Raw genomic sequence first — 19,814 nt, 5'->3', positions numbered from 1 at the left:
CTCCAGGAAGCGGAATACGTCAGCAAATAGTAGCCTTCTCATGTACCTCTCGCTTCCTCCTTGTAACTATAAAAGGAGGTAGTCAGGGCCATTTCTAAAAGAACGGGCGGAAGGACGAACACACCGATAGAACTAGACACTTCTACGCTGCTTGAGAACAACATCTCAAGCAGCCCGCACCACCCTCGCCGAGACCTGGGGCTATCCCCCCTCTCTCACCTAGCTTGTAACCCCCTACTACAAGCACTCCGGTGCAAGGAATACAAGATCGATCTCTCAGACTGGACGTAGGGCCTCGATTGCCCGAACCAGTATAAACCTTGTGTCTCTTTGCATCACCATTCGGGATTAGGGGCACGCAGCACAAATTCACTCGTTGGTTGAGGGACCCCCGGTTCCGAAACACCGACAACCCCTTTGGGGCCTAAGCCGTTCCTTGAGCGAGAGGTAGTGAGGGAGTGCCGTAGCCTGGGGGCGTAGGCCGTCTCGCGACTCTACCGACCTCTTGCTTAGGAAGCAGACCTTGGTCCGAGGAGTCTTCACAAATGATTCGTCAGAGCCTGCTAGAGTTCTTGGCGTAGGAATTTTTGCGAAAAAGCAACTTAAAGAATGGTGCGTGGGACCTAGGGGGAGTCCCCCATTTAGCCCCCGAGGGAGGCAGAACTGAGTTTCCCTTGCCGTGTTACCGTATTGCCGAGGCATACGATGGGCTCGGGGGGTTTCTCAAAAAATTAGACCAACTAAAGAACACTTTTTAATTGTATTTCGAGGAACGACATATACAATGCTTGGAAATTTAGGGATAAAAGCGACGTAGCTGTTCTATGTTCCAAGCGTTGGTGAAGACTTCGCCCTTCTCGTTGGCCAGCTTATAGGTCCCGGGCTTCAGTACTTGGGCGATGATGTACGGTCCTTCCCATGGCGGGGTCAGCTTGTGGCGACCCTTGTTGCTCTGTGCTAGCCTCAACACCAGGTCGCCTACCTTCAAGTCGGCCTCGGACGCGTCGGGCCTGATAGCGCCGCAGGCTCTGCTGGTATTTGGCCGAGTGTAGTAGCGCGACGTCTCGGGCTTCCTCTAGTTGATCAAGGGCATCCTCTCGGGTGGTGCGGTTACTTTGTTCGTTATAGGCTTGCAGCCTCGGGGAACCATATTCCAAGTCGGTGGGGAGGATGGCCTCGGCCCCATAGACTAGGAAGAAAGGCGTGAATCCCGTAGCTCGGCTTGGAGTGTTCCTCAGGCTCCAGATGACCGACGGGAGCTCGGCGAGCCATTTTTTGCCAAATTTTTTCAATCGGTTGTGAATCCTTGGCTTGAGGCCTTGTAGGATCATGCCGTTGGCACGCTCTACTTGGCCGTTGGTCCTTGGGTGTCCTACGGCCGACCAGGCCACGCGGATGTGGTGGTCGTCGCAAAACGTCAGGAACCTTTTGCCGGTGAACTGCGTCCCGTTGTCGGTGATGATGGTGTTGGGGACCCCAAACCTGTGGATGATGTCAGTGAAGAATAGCACCGCCTGCTCGGATTTGATTCGATTGATCGGACGAGCCTTGATCCATTTGGAGAACTTGTCGATTGATACCAATAGATGGGTGAAGCCCCCGGGGGCCTTTTGTAGAGGCCCGACCATGTCGAGACCCCATACGGCGAATGGCCAGGTGATGGGGATGGTTTTGCAGGGCCAGGGACGGGAGATGTGTCTGTCGGGCATAGTACTAGCATCCTTCGCAGGAGCGTACCAGCTTGGTAGCGTCAGCGACTGCCGTCGGCCAGTAGAACCCATGGCGGAAAGCGTTCCCTACAAGCGTCCGAGGCGCCGCATGGTGCCCGCAGGCGCCCACGTGTAAGTCCCAAAGCAGGGCTTGGCCCGCTTCGGAGCTGATACACCGTTGGAGGACACCTGAGGGACTTCGTCTGTACAATTCGCCGTTGTAGAGGGCGTAGGTCTTGGCTCGCCGCGCAAGCCGCCGTGCTTCGGTTTTGTCGTCAGGAAGCTCCCCCCGATCGAGCCAATCGAGGAACGGGACTCGCCAATCCGCGTCCTGATCAGTTCGTGGAGGCTCGGCGTTGACTTCCATGACCTCGGGCTTGGTCGAGGGGGTCTCGGCAGTAGAGAGGGCGTCGAGCTTCGCCGCGGATTCCACAGGTTGGCCCTCCTCTGTTGCCGAGGTGTATCCAATGGAAGGTTTGTGGACCTCTCGCTTCCTCCTTGTAACTATAAAAGGAGGTAGTCAGGGCCATTTCTAAAAGAACGGGCGGAAGGACGAACACACCGATAGAACTAGACACTTCTACGCTGCTTGAGAACAACATCTCAAGCAGCCCGCACCACCCTCGCCGAGACCTGGGGCTATCCCCCCTCTCTCACCTAGCTTGTAACCCCCTACTACAAGCACTCCGGTGCAAGGAATACAAGATCGATCTCTCAGACTGGACGTAGGGCCTCGATTGCCCGAACCAGTATAAACCTTGTGTCTCTTTGCATCACCATCCGGGATTAGGGGCACGCAGCACAAATTCACTCGTTGGTTGAGGGACCCCCGGTTCCGAAACACCGACAGTTGGCGCGCCAGGTAGGGGCCTCTGCGTGTCAGCTTCGTCATCCTAGCAAGTTCCGGATGGCAGACCACATACGACCATTGCGTCTCGGCACCATAGTTTGGTTCGGGAGCCTAGAGTTCATGTCTCTAGGACATGAGTACGACATGGTGCTCCTCACTCCTTGAACCCCACCGTCCGACGACGAAGTCGCGCCCCGGCAGCCCAGGCGCAGGCGGCGCCCGGGCGGCCGCTCTCGCCACGCTCGCCAGGCACGGCGCGAGCAAGGCCACCCCGACGCTACACGAGCCCGGGGCGGCACGCCACTCCCCGCCGATATCCTACGACCAGCTGTTGGTACGGGGTCCCTGGCTGGGGACCTGTCTGACCTGAGCCTGGACAAAGGAAAATCGCCGGGGGTTTACGGCGATGCCCAGTCATCTAACCCCGCTCCGCCACTCTCTGAAGAGCCGACCCCAGCGGGGCAGAATCTGGAGACGGCCCCGTTCCCATACCCCTTTGGGTTGAGAAATGCCGCCACCTCTTACGCCTACGCTTACGCTGCCGCTCACGAGCACCCCTCGGAGCGCCGCCAGCGTTTCGCTCTCGACCTGAGCACCCACTCCGACCCCTCGGACGAGGACGAGGCGTGGCCCGGGGTGGATTTCACCGAACTTCACAACCCTGGGGCTTTGCGCCGATTCTTGGCCGCAAGCGACTACTGCCTCGGCTATTCCGACTCCGGCGACGAAGGGACTTACGATCCATCCCGTGAGTGCTTCCACGTCGGGCTCGGGATGCCAACGGCGGGCGAAGAGGAAGAAAGGACAGGCAACCATTCACCACCCCGGGCGGGGGCGGGTGATGCCACACCTCCGCGCCTCGTAGCCCCGGCAGCACGGAACGAGAATCCTGTTCGCGGGGGGCATCGTCGCCCAGACCTGGAGCAGCTCCGCGAGCTTCAGGCCAAGGTCGAACAGGACCGACTCCTTCTGCAACAGCTCCGAGACACTCTCGAGCAGGAGCAGCGAGGGCGCGGTGAGGGCGGAGGAGCCCGAGGGAGGGCCCGCGACGTCCATAACCGCATCAACGACAACGAGGGGGGAGAGCCACCCCCAATCTTTAACCGCGCTAGCCAGAATGTCGCAGCTGCTGCGATGCTAGTCCGAGCGATGCCCGAGCCCTCCACCACCGAAGGGCGACGGGTCCGCGGAGAGCTCCGCGACCTCCTCGAGACCGCAGCAGTGCAGCAGGCCGAGAGTTCCGCCTCCCGCCGGCACGGAGGCACTTCAGAGCAACCCACAGCGCAACCTCGCCGGGGCCAGGATGCCTCGGTCCGTCCCGAGGCCGCTCGCGCACCGACGGTCGACAGGGCCCCCTCGGTGCGCGACGGACTTAGGAACCAACGCGAGGCACAGGGCAACTACGAAGTAGTTGGCAGGCGACGGCGCCACGACGACGGAGCCGCCCGAGGCTACCACCCACACCGAGGCGGTCGCTACGACAGTGGAGAGGACCGCAGTCCTTCTCCTGAGCCGCCAGGACCTCGGGTCTTCAGTAGGGCCATCCGCGTTGCTCCTTTCCCCGCCTGTCTGTGGGCACCACGCGGCGCCTCGGACGCTCGTGGGTAACGCCTTCCGCCAAGGTTTCTATTGGCCAACAGCGGTGGCCGACGCCACAAAGCTAGTACGCACCTGCGAGGGATGCCAGTACTACGCTCGGCAGACGCACCTCCCGGCCCAAGCCCTCCAAGCCATCCCCATCACATGGCCATTCGCTGTGTGGGGGCTGGACATGGTTGGGCCTCTGCAGAAGGCACCCGGGGGCTATACCCATCTGCTGGTAGCTATCGACAAATTTTCCAAATGGATCGAGGCTCGTCCGATCGCTCAGATCAAATCCGAGCAAGCGGTGCTGTTCTTTACGGATATCACCCACAGGTTCGGGGTTCCTAACACTATCATCACTGACAATGGGACACAATTCACCGGTCGCAAGTTCCTAACGTTCTGCGACGACCACCACATCCGGGTGGCCTGGTCGGCCGTAGGGCACCCAAGGACGAATGGCCAAGTAGAGCGTGCCAACGGCATGATCCTACAATGCCTTAAGCCAAGAATATTCAACCAGTTGAAGAAGTTTGGCAAGAAATGGCTTGCCGAACTCCCGTCAGTCATCTGGAGCCTAAGAAATACCCCGAGCCGAGCCACGGGATTCACACCGTTCTTCCTGGTCTATGGAGCCGAGGCCATCCTCCCCACTGACTTAGAATACGGCTCCCCGAGGCTACAGGCGTACAACGAGCAAAGCAACCGCACTGCCCGCGAAGACGCCCTCGACCAACTGGAGGAAGCCCGCGACGTCGCGCTGCTACACTCAGCCAGGTACCAACAAGCCCTACGACGCTACCAAGCCCGGCGCGTCCAAAGCCGGGACCTGAAGGTGGGCGACCTGGTGCTGAGACTGAGGCAGAGCAACAAGGGCCGCCACAAGCTGACCCCACCCTGGGAAGGGCCGTATATCGTCGCTCAAATGCTGAAGCCCGGGACCTACAAGTTAGCCAACGAGAAGGGCGAAATCTTCACCAACGCTTGGAACATAGAACAGCTACGTCGTTTCTACCCTTAAATTTCCAAACGTTGTTTACATTATTCCTCGAAATACAATAAAGAAGCGTTCTTTAGTTGTTATAATCTTTCGAGGAACCCCATTATAGACAAATCGATTGTATAGAACCTAAGGACCGAAAGATCGTCTCAAAGGCGAAAAGGCCGGCCGAGCCGTGAGAACGGCCTATGCCTCTGGGCTACGGCAGCTCCCTCACCACCGTTTCGCCCAAAGGACAGCTTAGGCTCCGAGGAAGTTCTTTGCAGAGAGGTTGTCTATCGATAGGGGCTCGACGTCACTATAACGCAATAAGGGAGACTCGGCTCTGCCTCTGCAAAGTCGAGCCTCCCTCGGGGGCTAAAAAGGGGGAACCCCCCTAAGTCCCGGACACCCTTTCTTAACCGTTTCCGAAAATTTCCACGCCAAACTCTCTCGCACTCCGACGGGATCTTCGCAAGAAACCCAGAGACCAAAAGCTTGTCTGGAGGCCAAAGGGCCGGCCGAGTCGTGAGAACGGCCTACGCCTCTGGGCTACGGCAGCTCCCTCACCACCCTTCGCCGAAGGACGGCTTAGGTTCCGAGGGATTTCTTCGCGATCGAGACAGAGGGCACGGACTTAGAAATAGAATGGAAAACGGTTAAGAAACACACATACGCAAATATTTTAAGGGCCTCGACGGCCACAAAAACGTCACGATTCGGCAACTAACCCAATCCGGTTACATGGCCCCTTTTGGCCCAGGTCAAAGCTCAAGGATCGGCGGCTGGCGCGGGAGGGACCACCTCTTCTTCAAATAGCTTGGCCAACGCAGTGCCAGGCGCCTCGGCCGCCTCCAACAGCCTCACGACCTCTGCATCAGCCTCCTCGTCATCTTCTGGCAACACATAGCCGTCGCTGACAGCCTCGAGGTTGATGGCGTAGTGCGAGGAGATGACGGCCAGGGCACGCTTGACACCCGTGTGCAACGCCCCTCGGAGTCTCTCGCGGACGTGGCCGCTCAACGCGATCAGGCGGCTCCCAAGGGAGCTAGCTGATTGGACCTCCTCGGCGTCCAGAGCCTCGCAGGCGGACCGGACAGCGCTGCGCAGCGCCTCGTGCTCCCGGACCTCGACATCCAGCGCTGCTTGCGCCGCGACGGAGGCCTCAGCCGCCTGGGAGGCTTCTTTCTCCAGACCTACGTCGCAACAAGGGGACAGGAGTCAAGCGCGAACCAGGACAAGAAGAGCAAATAGAGCGAGGAACATGGTTCAGCGGAACTTACCCTCGGCCTTGCTCTTCCAGGCTGAGACCTCGACCCGAGAGGCCTCGGCCGCCTGGGTAGCCTCTGCCAAGGCGACTTTCGTCGCCTGATGCTCGCTCTGCTCCGCACCCAGCTGCCCGGCTGTTTCCTTAGCAGAGGCCGTCGCCTCTTGGGCCCGAAGCCTGAAGGAGTCTCGCTCCTCCTCCAGTTCCTTGATCTTGGCCACCAGAGGGGCGGACTGCTCCTTAGCCGTGGCCAACTCCGCCTGAATATCAGCACAACGAAGGCGGAGGTCCTCCACTTCCGCACTCCGTGCCGACAATAGCCCCTGGGCATCGGCAAGCAGGCCCTTTTGGCGCCGGAGCTGGTCCCAGATATCCCTCTCATTTCGCAGGAACACCGACTTCCCAAGGGATCGGGCCTCGAGCTCCTAAGGAGGCAAAACAAAAAACACACGTCAAACACTGCGTGGGGGCTCGGAGAAAAAACAACGCGGCACGAGAGGGGAAAGTACTTACCCGCGTGACACCGGGCAAGTCCTGACCAATAATAGTCATCGCTGTCTGCAGCGACCGCACTGCCAGTTGGCGGTACTGCTCGAGGGTACCCCAATGCCCCCCCTCTGCGGTATCTTCAAGGGCGAACACGGGCTCCCCCTCGGGGTCAGCCCGGTTCCGCCAGAAAACACGCGGGAAGTTCCACCCGCGAGGCTCGGGCCGTAGCCGGACAAGAGCCGAACTCCCCTCGGCGGGATCTGGGACTGGTTGCTCCGCGGTACTGACCGCCTCGACGTCCGCCGCCTCCTTCCCTCGGGAGGAATCATCAGACGAGATTGTCTGAACCAGGGGCGGCGCCAAAACTTGCTCCGTCTCCATCGCCTCGGTCTCGACGGACCCGGGGGCTCTGGCCTCCGCCATCTCTACCTCGATGGCCCCGGACATCCACCGCCCTGACGTTGGAGGCCTCGGGGGCTCCGGCCTCGCCCTCAATGGCCTCGGCAATAGTAGACGCCTCAGCCTCCTTTTCCTGGGCAGCCGCCTCCCCCGAAACGGCCTCGCCCGACGCCGCGCCGCGTCGCACGCCAGCCTGCGCCTCCGCTGCCTGAATGGGCGGAGGAGCTAACGTTCACCTTGAGCGCCTTACAGGGCGCCAAGGGAGGGTCTCCCACCAGAAGCGTCTGGCTGAAAGAAAAGACACTCCCAAGGTCAGCATGCAACCAAGGGGCAAACAAGAAGTACTACGGAAGACACTTACCGCGAACGGGGATGCAGCCGCTTCGACACCGCCAGCCTCCTCTGCAACGGCGGCGGTGGTGGCAGCAGCGCGGCCTCAGTGTCCACCAGTGCCAGCTGGCCTCCGTCGGACCCCGGCACCTCCTCGACCCTTCGCGGGGATAATGGGGTCGCCTCCACCGTCACCTGCTTCGCCTCCACCGCCGAACCCACCGGGCTGACGGCACGCTCCTCCAACACCCGCACCACGGGTGTGTCGGCCTCGGCCCCGGAATGGGCCGCCACTGGCCCCGGGACGCCTCCTCCTCCTCCTAGGGGCGTCAGGCTCCTTGCCGGCGCCCCGGGAACCATCTCCCTGATGTCGGGGAGGTGTTCCAGGCAGGCCGACCCCACCTCGCGCTCGCCGCCGTCGCTCGAAGAATCCGACACCGACGACGAGGGAGACGGCTCCAACGGGAGACCATCGAGACTCTGACGCCGGCGACGGGCGTCCAGCTTTTCGCGCGCAAGGAGCTTCTTCGTGCGCTTCGCCTCCTTGGCATCTTTCTTCTTCTTCGCCTCCTCGGCGCGCGCCCTGTTCACGGATCGCCGCCGGGCGTCCTCGGGAACGGGCGGCGGGGAGCCTCGCACGTCTCTCATCCCCTGTGGGAACGACGAAGTAAGACGACAGACAAAAAAGGCGAAAAACAAGAAGGCAGCGGGAGCCTCGGCAACATCCAACTTACCAGCGAGACATACCCCCGCGACGGGCGCATCGGGAACGGCAGTCAAGTCATCGAGCCTCGGCTTCCCGTCTACCGCCTCTCTCACCCGACGCAGGGTCTCGTCGTCGGTAAGAGCGAAGGCGGACATCTTGACACCGGCGATCGAATCACCCGGGGTCATCTCGAACAGCCGCCGCCGCCGGGCCATCAGAGGCAACACCCTCCGGCGGTGAAAAGCCACCACAACCACGGCCGCCGAAAGGCCGTGGTCACGCAGCTTCCCCAGGGCCCTCAGGAGCGGTTCCAGCCTAGGCTGATCGGCCTTGACGACGCCGTATCCCCATTTTTCCGGTTGGCTCTCCACAACCCGCCCGGTATAAGGGGGAAGTCCTCCGCCGTCGTTGCGGAGGTAGAACCAGCCGTCATACCAACGACGGTTGGACGTTGACAGCTGGGCCGGGATGTAGAGGGACTGCCGGTCTTGGCTGCACGTGAAGGGTGCAGCCGCCGGCCCTCTGCGCCTTCCGAGCCCCCCTCGTCCCCCCCGGCTTGGAGGTGAACGTCGCTCGGAACAAATGGAGCCACAGCTCCCAGTGGGGAGCGATCCCCAGGTATCCCCTCGCAGACGGCGACGAAGATAGCCGCCTGCGCGATGGAGTTGGGGCTGAAATTGTGCAGCTCCACGCCATAGTAGTGCGGGAGTGCCCGCATGAAGCTATCCGCCGGCGACCCGAAAGCCTCGCTCGTGGAAGACGACGAAGCTCACCACGTAACCGTCACGTGGCCTCGGCTCCGACTCGTCCCCCGGAGCAATCCACTCCGGCTCGTCGGGGTCGGTGATCGGGCGAAGAAGACCGCCCTCCACGAGCGACTGCAGCTTCTCCTCGGTGACGTCGGACCGCTCCCAGGGATCCGCCGGGAGGATGACGGGACCACCAGCCATTGCGCGGCGGAGGACGCTGCTACAGCGGTAATCCCTCTCCCTCTCTCTTTCGATCTCTCGCCCCCGCCCTTCTCTTCCCCGGCGCTCTATGCTCTCAGCAACGGCACGGAGGCAGCAAAAGCAAACGCGGAAAAGGTAAGGAGGGAGAGGGCGAGGCTGTTTGCGTATTTATGCAGGGACGAGTCGAAACCGCCGGGCGACGAAATCGGGGAAGTTTCCCCCAGAAAATCCGGCGCGGTTATCCAGATCCGGTCTTACCGCCCACTCCCTCCTCATTAATTGCGCGTGCAGTTACGTCCCGTCGACTGACGCCACGTCGCGCCCGACCGCAGCAGCAGCAGGCGCCGTTTCACCTCCCCGAAAAAGCTGCCTCAAAAGGCGCGCCTGCCGTTGCTAACCGCGGGGAGAGAGGTAACCTCCACCCGATTCCTTTCAGGCAAAGGAACTGGGCACCAAGCCCGTTACGGTCCAGGGGTTCGAAGGCTGGGCCCCCAGGGGTTTCGACAGCCGCCCCAGGGCAAAAGAGTCAGGGACGACTACGGGCGAGCCTATACGAGGCCGAGGCCCAAGCAAGCGAAACGCTTGGGACGCCCTGTGTCGTGTCCGAGACCGGCAGGGAAGTCTCCGAATGGGATCCCACCGTAGGGAGGCACCGAGCCACCGAGGCCCAGCGAACGGCCTCGGCACCCACTAGAGAAACCCTCCGGTACTCTTGGAGCGCGTCTCCGGACCGCTAGCCGACCCCCAGCGAACGGGGTACGGGCCTCCACTCGGACTTACCCGATAACAGCTCACCGGAAATGCCGTCGCTCGCGCCCACCGAGGGTAGCGTGGCATCTTCCACCCCTCCTTCCGAGCGAAAAGGAAGCGCGAGGGTCGAACAAAAAGTCAGGAGAATCCCTGACGGCCCTCTTGCTCCGCGCAGAGGCTAAGGGACTCTTCCTGCAAAACATTGCCGAGGCCCAGCGACTTGGGCTCGCACACGAGGGGGCTCGGCAATACAAACCCTCCTTCCGAGCGAAAAGGAAGCGCGAGGGTCGTTCAAAAAGCCGGGAGAACTCCTGACGGCCCTCTTGCTCCGCGCAGAGGCTAGGGAGCTCCTTCCGCAAAAGACGCCGAGACCCCGCGACCTAGGCTCGCACCCGAGGGGGCCTCGGCCGACAGACCCTCACGCGCGAGGGGCGAACCAAAAGCCAGGGGGACCTCTGACCGCTCTCTCGCTCCGTGCGAAAGACTCGGGGGCTCCTCCTGCAACTTTGCCGAGACCCAGCGGCTCAGGCTCGCACACGAGTGGGCTCGGCAAACAGCCCCCGTCCGAGCGAAAAGGACGTGAGGGAGACGGACAAAAAAGCCGGGAAGACCCCTGACCGCCCTCTCGCTCCGTGCGGAGGCTCGGGGGCTCTTCCTGCACCCGAGATAAAGACAAGCGAACCGAGCCCGTTACGGTCCAGGGGTTCGAAGGCTGGGCCCCCAGGGGTTTCGACAGCCGCCCCAGGGCAAAAGAGTCAGGGACGACTACGGGCGAGCCTATACGAGGCCGAGGCCCAAGCAAGCGAAACGCTTGGGACGCCCTGTGTCGTGTCCGAGACCGGCAGGGAAGTCTCCGAATGGGATCCCACCGTAGGGAGGCACCGAGCCACCGAGGCCCAGCGAACGGCCTCGGCACCCACTAGAGAAACCCTCCGGTACTCTTGGAGCGCGTCTCCGGACCGCTAGCCGACCCCCAGCGAACGGGGTACGGGCCTCCACTCGGACTTACCCGATAACAGCTCACCGGAAATGCCGTCGCTCGCGCCCACCGAGGGTAGCGTGGCATCTTCCACCCCTCCTTCCGAGCGAAAAGGAAGCGCGAGGATCGAACAAAAAGTCAGGAGAATCCCTGACGGCCCTCTTGCTCCGCGCAGAGGCTAAGGGACTCTTCCTGCAAAACATTGCCGAGGCCCAGCGACTTGGGCTCGCACACGAGGGGGCTCGGCAATACAAACCCTCCTTCCGAGCGAAAAGGAAGCGCGAGGGTCGTTCAAAAAGCCGGGAGAACTCCTGACGGCCCTCTTGCTCCGCACAGAGGCTAGGGAGCTCCTTCCGCAAAAGACGCCGAGACCCCGCGACCTAGGCTCGCACCCGAGGGGGCCTCGGCCGACAGACCCTCACGCGCGAGGGGCGAACCAAAAGCCAGGGGGACCTCTGACCGCTCTCTCGCTCCGTGCGAGAGACTCGGGGGCTCCTCCTGCAACTTTGCCGAGACCCAGCGGCTCAGGCTCGCACACGAGTGGGCTCGGCAAACAGCCCCCGTCCGAGCGAAAAGGACGTGAGGGAGACGGACAAAAAAGCCGGGAAGACCCCTGACGGCCCTCTCGCTCCAGGCGGAGGCTAAGGGGCTCTTCCCGTAGCATCGTCGAGGCCCTGCGATCCGAACTCGCACCCACGGGCCCGGCAAACACAATGTAAACTCCTCACTCGAAAGAGAAAAAGCCCCTGGAGAAGTGAAATCACTCCTCCAGGGCCTCGGGGGCTACACCCGGCGGGTGCGCTCGCGCGCACCCACCAAAACCTCGAGTACGAAACACCATCCCGACAGGAACTATCAAGGGCCGATTCTCGTCAGAACCTCAGGGGGAGTGCCTCCACTCCCCCCAAGGCTCGGGGGCTACTGTCGGATACCGTGAGAAGGGGTACCCTAAGCAAGATCCAAAAAACGACTGCTTAGACTTCGTAAAAATCGAAACCAGCTAAACGCTGCTGGCCTCGGCCGATTCTCCGACTCGCCCGAGGCCCCATCGCCGAGGTCTGCAATTCTCCGACTCGCCCGAGGCCCCCCTCGCCGCAGGCCTCGGCCGGGCCACCGACCCTCCGTCTCGCGCGAGGCGGGCTCGGCAGCACTCCGCTGCCTCTTCCTCCTCCCGTCCCTCTGACAAAACGCCGTGTCGCATTAACTCAGCCGACTGCTGCCCCTGACACCAGCCGCATGCTCGGCACAGTACCACAGAGCGACTGACGGGACAGGAGGCAGGACTGGGTAGGGGTTACCCGCCACTGTACTAACCACCGTGACGCCTATGCCTCACTATGCTGCCAGCTCCTGCTCCGAGGACAATGCAGCGTGGGGAGCCACATCTGGGCTACTGTGGCCTCGGTAATCAGTACCCAGGGCTAATAGCTCCCCCCAAGGCCTCGACAGTTTGCTTCACGGGCTCGGCAGCCTGAGGGTCCATGACCACCGAGCCCCCCACGATGGCTCGGCCTCGGCATCTGCAGAGCCACTGCTCCCTACGACGTCATTACACGGCAACCAGCACGTCGCCCGCCATGTCCTGCATCAAGCCGTACTGGAGCCCCAGCGACGCATAAGACCGAGTATGACCCGCATGTCACTTCCGCACGTCCCATCGAGGCGCTCAACCACTCCGACAAACCACACGACGGCACAGTACAGCGAAGTGGCAGACCAGACGTCCGTCACGTCAGCACCCTGCCATCCACGACGGGACTGTGCAGGGATTACCGGCCACTGTGCTGCCTAAACTCCTGCACCAAGGACGAACACGACGTGGGGAGTCAGAACCAGGTTCCTGTGACCTCGGGACCAGCGAACCGACCGCTCCGCCCCGCTCGAGACCCCCGATAGGCCTCGGACGAACTAACCGAGTTCCGCCTCGCCCGAGGCTCCCGGTAGGGCCTCGGGCGAACTGGCCATGCTCCGCCTCGCCCGAGGCTGGGCTCGTCCCGCAACCTCGTCGCCTCCGTCTCAAAAGTCACTCTGGCAGGCTATCGCATCCAATTAATGCGCCCAGCTGCCCCCACTACGTAAGCCACGATCGGCAGTACGCCGCGACAGGAGCAACAGGACAACGGTCAAATCGCCTTTTTACCATCCCTTACTGACAATACATGGTACCGTATCCTGTAGACGCACGTTTCGCACTGTTCCGCCTAAATCAACTATCGACGATGGCCGCCCAGACCTCACATTGCCACCTGCTAAAGGCCTCGGCACAGCAGGCCTCAGCATAGTGGGTCTCGGCCTCAGCGCACCAGGTCTCGGCACAGCCTACTACAGCAGCCACCAGACCTCGACACTTCACCAAGTCAACAAAAGTACAAGAGCGCAGCATGTCGTCAGCCTTGAAGACCATACTGACTAGACATCGACGGGAACTCCCACGACGCCATACTGCTCCAGGAAGCGGAATACGTCAGCAAATAGTAGCCTTCTCATGTACCTCTCGCTTCCTCCTTGTAACTATAAAAGGAGGTAGTCAGGGCCATTTCTGGGGAGACGGACAGAAGGACGAACACACCGATAGAACTAGACACCTCTACGCTGCTTGAGAACAACGTCTCAAGCAGCCCGCACCACCCTCGCCGAGACCTGGGGCTATCCCCTCTCTCACCTAGCTTGTAACCCCCTACTACAAGCACTCCGGTGCAAGGAATACAAGATCGATCTCTCAGACTGGACGTAGGGCCTCGATTGCCCGAACCAGTATAAACCTTGTGTCTCTTTGCATCACCATCCGGGATTAGGGGCACGCAGCACAAATTCACTCGTTGGTTGAGGGACCCCCGGTTCCGAAACACCGACACCTAGGCAATATTTGGTCTTACCCAAATCCTCCATCTCGAATCCACATGATGGAAATTGTATCTCAAATGATTGCATAATTATTTCTGTATCATGATGATATCAAAATAACCAATATACGCAATCATGCTTAATTATACACAATATATGCTGCGATTTGTATTTGGATTCAGAATATGAAGTCCATTGGGACTTATACGTCCGAATCTATCAAATTCATTTAATCTGCCAATTATTGAATTTGGAAAACTTCATTTTCACACATACCATGGGGTATGCTATGCTGGGTCTCTGCGTGAAACCATATGCTACAAGCTCTCATTGTTCACCACCTTGCTTCTGAAAAGAAACTCTGTGAGGGAAGATATTACTATGGTAATACTTCTCATCATTGAATAAGAGCAATCTCCTCAATTGCCACCTTTTAGTTTGACCAAATTTGAGTGTGAAGACACTCTGCCTAGGATTTTTGGTCTGGATCCAGTAAGGTAAAAAGGCAATCTTTGAGGAGTATATGCCGCGATAATTTGTAGTCTTTAAATGATTGATTCAGTTCTTGAAATCAATATAGCATGTGAAAATGTTAACCCTTTTGGACTCTGAGTCATTTCCCATATGGAGTCAGGGTGTTCCAATGTCCCAGGATCAGAATTTGGGTGCACCATTGATCCGGGTGGATTTTGATCCAGGTTTTGGATGCTCATCCATTTTTGGGTGTCTACCAACTTGAGGTTGGCTTAGATTTACTGATTTGGAGGATGTTGTCCTCGGTATCCTCGGACGCTTACTTGGAGCATTATCCTTAGGAGCGGCCGTACTTCTCCCCCTCTTCTTTGGAAGTGAGAGTTGAATGGTTTTAATTGGTACCTCCATTCTTTCGGGCGCATTATAAGTAGGATAAGAGGATTTTGTGACACCCTTATTATCAGTAAATATTTCTAGCAGATTCTTTGCAATATGATGCAAATATAAGATATTCCAAACGATTAGGTTTAGAATTTTTGGTACGTGAATGTGAGGATTGCTCTTTTGATTCCTGGCATTCTTAATGTGGTATAAATCTCCCCCTAATGCCTGGAATTATCCTCAAATGTGATCAACATACGGGCAATTTATAAATCCCATGTAGAGTTACCTCTTGGGATCCATAATGCCCATTGGTATGTTGGGGTGGTGATATGGGTATGTGAAAACATACTCGATGCGCAGATGGGAAATGTTTGGCTATGGCCAAAGTTTCACGTACATACTGCAACGGAGGGAGTTGTATAAGTGCAGCTTGATGAATTTGAATTAACGATGCGGTGTGTAAGGCCGCATGAAAACAACTTAGTTCTGGTAAATTACAATTCTATTTTAATATGTCATGCAATTTGATTCTCAATAAGAGACTCAATAAAACCATTATTGGTATGGACATAAGGTACTTGATATATAGTACCAAAAAACCAAAATGTTCCATATAAAATGGATTTGATCCCGCGTCCAGGATAATTTGCTCTAAATTGAAGATTTCGAGCAATGTGTTTGGTATAGTGATGGTTCTCATGACTAAGAGACACACCTGGGACTATATTATGGATGCATAAATGTGCATTACATAGTATCTTTATGGTCCATAAAATGGTAAATAGAGTCACATGTATGTTCTTGAATTTCTTCAAGAAATGTAGTGGCTCATATTTATGCTATGACCAATAGAATTGATAATAATTCTCAAATTATCTCTATAATTGAATAACCAAGGCAAATGTGCCAAGTCTTATTGACATCAAGAGAGAGAATTATTTGTACGCAACATTGGATACAGGTTATGTATGTGTAGTCAAATCCAACTGAGGATGTCTTGTTTAAGTATTGCCATATCCGTTGTTAAGAGAAAAATACTCCTCTTAGTTGTCATCTTGGGGTTTCCATATGAAAACCACATTGACGGATATCTCTATAATTTTAATTGGGTACATTTTGGAATCAGAATACAAGAATGGATTCATGATTATTATTTGAGTACCAATAGGGAGTATGATAGTAGCACGACCAAAGTCCACTATCATGACATCACGTCAAGCGATTAACAAAATATTTTCTTGTCTCTATGTAAGAGTTTAGGAATATTTTGCTTCCCTATATATAGAGTTTGTGGTGCAACTATCCACTAGGCAAAATTCCTCTTTGCATTTGGATTTACTCCCGTATAGGTCTATATATAGCATGAAGAATATAATGACATTCTTTGCAGATATATAGATTTCATACAAGTTAATTAATGGAATATCAAATGTGATGGCACATTATTGTGATATTCAATTGAAATTGATGACAACATTTTATATTACAACATCAAAATGGAACGTAGAAACTAGGTATGTTTGTAAATGGGAGATAAATTTTGGTCCCCAAAATGGATCAAGCGAAGTAAATTCGATGATCGTGCTCTCCATGCTCATAAGACCCACTTATTAATTAAGTGTTTGGTTGCTACTTGGTTTCTTCATGAAACTTGTTGTGAACAACTGACCTTCCTGGTGGTATCAGGTTGAAGATAGAAGCGTGCTTCATATCTTTATTGTTGAGCCGGATATTTATGTCCAATGGATTTATAATACCGATCAATTATATGTTTTAAGGCATGACATTTCCAAGTTGTGTAGCTATAACATACACAATTGGGACAAAATATGGTTCTGTCATATTTGAGAAATGCCTTACCCTAAGGAATGCACGGGGCTGCTACTTCTTTTTGCGTTAAGTCTTACCATTAAAGTTCTTTGGATGGCATTATTACATGGCATCGAACTTGTATGATTCTGAAAAATTCAATGTACTTCAGATGATAGAGCATCACTATAATGTTAATGATGATTCCTCGATAAGAGTTTATCATACACTTAGACCTGAAGTAATATAGGAATTAATCTAGAATATATTTGGTAAGTAGTGTGCTTTCGCGAAAACACAATGTTGGGGGATATTTTGGAACAACATAATAATATTCTCAAGTGGACTTAAGATCCTAGAGATAAAGTTGTGGCCAATCATAGTTGGTATTGGGCAGAATGACTGCCTTGTGTTGTTCGTATCAATCATTGAAAACTAGCCATATAGTGCTTCGATTTGCATCCATCTGAGATACACATATGTGTGTTCTAGATGTGTATGGTGCTTTATTTAAAATAAAACTCCATACTTAATTGATCATAAATGGTGATGCTCTCTTATGAGGAGCATCAAATATTGCCATGAATCCATAGAACATCAAGTTTAACATTACGTCCATTGACCATGTTAGATAATGGTGACCATCAAGAGCAAGAGATCAAACTCTTTGCTGGCTACTATTCTAACAAGGTTTAAACCATAGATTTTCTGAATTTACGCTAAGGGTAAATTTAAAATTGCTATGGTGATGTTGTATTAATTAATGCAAAATAAATAGGAGACAAGATATATCTCACTAATAGTGTAAACCTCATTTATGCTAACACATTAGAGGTAGCCATCATAAAGATATAGACCTTTAATAATATAGACATAGTCTGTTAAACAGTAGATGCCAAGTGATGTATGCAATTTGTATAAACACATTTTAAGGTAAGCATCAAAAGATTGATGTAGACCTTAGTTAATCCGCAAACGAATTGGGTACGCACGTTGAGGATAGTCACTAAATTGTGGACTTAGTGTAGATCCCACAGTAGCAACTATGGTGCTACCTTGTGTATGGCCAATAGGAATGCTGATTAATGGTAGTCATCTTGTGAAAAGATGTAGACCGTATGTTCCAATTTGTGATGTTAGGTACGCACATTGAGGATAGTCACTAAGAATTTAGTGTAAATCCCACAGTAGCAACTATGGCGCTACCTTGTGTATGGCCAACATACAATGTGGAACATTTGTGTTGTACAAATAATGAGATAATACACTTCATTGATTTTGCATTAAAAATGTAAGCGCTATAAGCTTTAAATAAAGCATAAATAGGCTTAACATAAAATGAAAATTGCAAATAACAAAGTAGTTACAATGCAAAGGTTGTGATAATTATATTACATGTTTATTGGGTTTGCCATTTTGGACAAACACTTTGAACAATGTAATGATTATACTACATGTTTATTAGGTTTGCCAATTTGGACAAACACTTTGAACATGCAATTTTAATAGCATATGTTTATTGGGTTTGCTAATTTGGACAAACGCTTTGAACAGTACTAAAAACATTCCAGAAAACATAAGATCTGGAAAGCGAATTTACAGTGGTAAATTCATCTGCAACAGTACATGTCATGATGCAATTCTTGATGACACATGGGTCTCAAAAATACTTATTTACAGGAGGTAAATATTATGCATCATAATGCATTTTAAACCTAGGGTCTAAAATTAATATTTACATGAGGTAAATATAGTATGCTATTGACATGTTAAAACCTGAGGGCTTAATCATGAATCTGGATTACAATAATAATTCATGAAAATCATTATGTAATTCACTGGTAATAAGGGGGATTTTTCTGCAAAAAAATCGCATAACCTTATCCCTTCCACGTGAAGGCATGGACGGTTTCTTCCGTAGCCGGTCCTCTCGGACAGGGTCCTTTCGGCCGCCTCCATGGGGACCGGCCGCCGCCGGGCTGGCCTCTTAGCCAGCCACCGCCGGGCGCCGCGGGGGCCGCAGCGAGGCTCGACGCACGGGACAGGACCGGGGCCGCTGCCGCGGGCGCACTGGCCGCGGGGCCACCGAGTGCAGGCACGAGGGCCGTACGGTCGGCACCATGGGGAGCAGCCGGCCGCTTCCACTGGTCGCGGGCCGGTGCGGGAGGCCGTCTCCGGGCGGATGCAGGGGGCACCGGCAGCGGCGCGGGGCCACGGTGCGCGCGGAGGCCGCACGGGGCCATGCCAAGGAAGCCGCTGGTCATGGAGTTGCCAACCACGGGCGCTGCCAGTCCAGCATTCAGCCGCACGGGCACTCCACCGATGGGAAGGCCGTTGTCCGTCGATTGGAATGAACCACAGCAGCCGCCAGCCGTGCGTCGTCCTCGCCAACACCTTCCACATGCCAGCAGCCCGGCACAGCAGGCAAAGCCTGATCCGGCCTTATAGCCTCTGTGTCCAGACGTATTTTTCTTCGTTCTTCACCGAAGATCCCATCATGGACATATCTTTTCTCCTTTCCTCCAGGGAAGAACTTGGAGGATTTGATGCCGGCGATCTTGCAGTGACGTACAGACGGTCCATGGAAGAACTCTGCGTCGCTAGCATCTTCATCTTGCTTGCCGACCAAAGCCAGTGGAAAGCAAACGTGCGTGATAACGTGTTAAAGTGTGAAGGTAAATGAATAAGATTTTTAGGAGAACGGTTTCTTTCATTGATCTCTGAAATATATTTATACAAGTGAAGGGGTGTCACGAAGGGACACGACTGTTCTCCAAAGGACATGCCCTTTGGAGTAAAACTAACTGTCTAATCCTATCCACTAATCTTGTAATTGATGGATGAGATCACTTCATGAATAGGTGTCTGTTCATGGCGTCGTTGATGAGATCACCGAAGAGGTGTCTGTTGAGAGACACCGTTTCGTAACAGAAAGCACGTGCAGGATGGCATAGGATAAGCCCTCGTTGAGTTCCCGCTCTAAAACTTTATCCCTGTCATATCAAATGTTTGACACATGTATAGAGTATTAAATATAGACGAAAAAATAATTAATTACATAGTTTACGATTAATTTGCGAGACGAATCTTTTAAGCCTAATTAGTTCATAATTGAACAATAAAATGCTACAGTACACATATATGCTAATGATAGATTAATTAGACATAATAAATTTGTCTAGCGGTTTATTAACGGATTCTGTAATTTATTTTTTTATTAGTATTCAAACATTTTATGCGACACCTTATATAACATCCGATATGACATTCCAAAACTTTACACGTGGATCTAAACAAGGCCTAAGGTCCCC

The sequence above is a fragment of the Miscanthus floridulus genome, unplaced genomic scaffold, assembly GCF_019320115.1.
Source record: "Miscanthus floridulus cultivar M001 unplaced genomic scaffold, ASM1932011v1 fs_375_2_3, whole genome shotgun sequence".
NCBI lineage: Eukaryota > Viridiplantae > Streptophyta > Magnoliopsida > Poales > Poaceae > Miscanthus > Miscanthus floridulus.
The sequence above is the reverse complement of the archived record's forward strand: the minus strand, read 5'-3'. Positions refer to the sequence as shown.